General features: G+C 44.6%; 1 non-coding gene across 1 annotated transcript; it reads left to right on the top strand.

Moving 5' to 3' along the window:
- Positions 1-513: 513 nt before the first annotated feature.
- TRNAG-GCC lies at positions 514-584 on the top strand. Its single transcript has one exon. It is a non-coding gene; the product is annotated as a tRNA-Gly (tRNA).
- The last annotated feature ends 1,490 nt before the right edge of the window (positions 585-2,074 follow it).

A 2,074-nucleotide genomic window follows, 5' to 3' on the forward strand; every position in this document is an offset into this window, starting at 1 on the left:
TTGTATTTCATAGCTTGAGTGTGCATATGTATTTTGTCCTTTCCAGAACAGGGGAGATGTTGTCTTTATTTCCCTTTGTGACATATACACATTCTACTGACATTCTCTACCTTTGACTAACTGATGAGTTAAGGAAGGACTAAAAACAAAAGTCTCTCTCTTTCTCTTTCCTTCTTTGTCACCATTTTCACTTAAGTGGTTGGTCAATACAAGGAATTAACACAAATGCTATGTGCAAATGGGACAGGAAGAAATGGCAACATGCATTATGCACACCTCTCCTCTGCTCAGGTGCGTGCACTACTTCACGAAAGACAAATTCAAAGATAAAATGATTATGAATTTCAAGATGGTGACAGTAGAGCATTAACCAATCTGTCCCCCGGCTGCAGCTTGAGAGGGGAAGCACCAAAGACCCACCCTACACACAGGCACAGGACAAGCTGGAGGAACAGCAGCTGGCTGCCCTTGGTCGTGATGGGCCCTACCTTAAAAATGGCTTGGAGGATCGGTGCATGGGTGGTTCAGTGGTAGAATTCTCGCCTGCCACGCGGGAGGCCCGGGTTCGATTCCCGGCCCATGCAGCACGTCCTCCCATTTTGGGCCGGGCGCGGTGGCTCAAGCCTGTAATCCCAGCACTTTGGGAGGCCGAGACGGGCGAATCACGAGGTCAGGAGATCGAGACCATCCTGGCTAACACAGTGAAACCCCGTCTCTACTAAAAAATACAAAAAACTAGCCGGGCGATGTGGTGGGCGCCTGTAGTCCCAGCTGCTCGGGAGGCTGAGGCAGGAGAATGGCGTAAACCCGGGAGGCAGAGCGTGCGCTGAGCTGAGGCCTGGCCACTGCAGAGGAGCCGCAGCGGGCGGCCCTTGGTCGTGATGGGCCCTACCTTAAAAATGGCTTGGAGGGGACCAACAAGGCTTTCAGCATTCAGAAACAGGCCCACATATAAGCAGGGACATTGGCATCCCAGTTTGAATAGGCTGCCTGGAGGGGTGAGGGAAGGAGCAGCCACGGGCCGCCTGTGACCCAACGACAAAGAGTCAGGGAATCATCTGTCTCTCTCTGAAGACTTAAAAAGCATGGGGTTTTTAAGAGCTTGGAAAAGCATGGGGATTGAATTTGACCAGAAGTCACCAGATTGAACTGATTTACCCAATCATCACTGTTTGATACTGTCCGCTTGGTGGATCTCGGAATCAAATATTAAAATCAGTTGTACAAAGAAAGCTCTATTTCCACACACCTCCATTTTGTGGATGGTTGTAATTTGTGAAATTTTCCTCCTATAAACATCAGTTGAGCACTCACCATGTCGCCAAGAACTATTTTAAACACTAGATACACATTTATCGTCGCATTTAAGAACACTTCTAGCATCCCGAAGGTTTGCTTCAAAGCACTTCCCCATTTTGTCATCGTACATGTATTTGGATGATTATTTTGACTCATGTCTGTCTTCCCAGCTAGACTGAGCTGCCTGAGGGCAGGGACCTTATAAGCCAGCCAGCCAGCCTTGCCCAGCAGCTTGCTAAATGCTGCATCAGTGGTGGTGCCGGGTGTACAATTGTTTAGGCCATGTGGTACGCAAGAGCAATGCATCTAAAGAGATAGTCTTCGCATTGAAGACACTGTAGGTTTCAGTTTGTATAATGACAGCTTTCTGGCAGGTGGGAGTAAAGTGTCTTACTCTAACATATTCAATGTAGTATGACAATTTCCCAGAAAATAGAAGTAAAATGTCTTGAGCAAGGGTGCCTTTTCTAACTTTCACAAAGACATTATTGAGACTAGTGCAGCATTGCTTGATTGGCTAATCAAAACATCTCACTTCACCCTTAGTGACTGGCAGCTCTGTCCGATTAAGATGTTGCCACTAAAAACAAAAAAGTTTTATATATATATTATATATAAATGTATATATATGTATATATAAAAATGTGTATATATATGTGTATATATACACACACACATATATATAATGTAGTATATACATGGTTTTTATAGTATATACATGGTTTTTGTAATATATACATTTATGAAGGAAAGGTGATATATATACACACACACA

This window comes from Papio anubis, chromosome 3, assembly GCF_008728515.1.
Source record: "Papio anubis isolate 15944 chromosome 3, Panubis1.0, whole genome shotgun sequence".
In the NCBI taxonomy this organism is placed as follows: domain Eukaryota; kingdom Metazoa; phylum Chordata; class Mammalia; order Primates; family Cercopithecidae; genus Papio; species Papio anubis.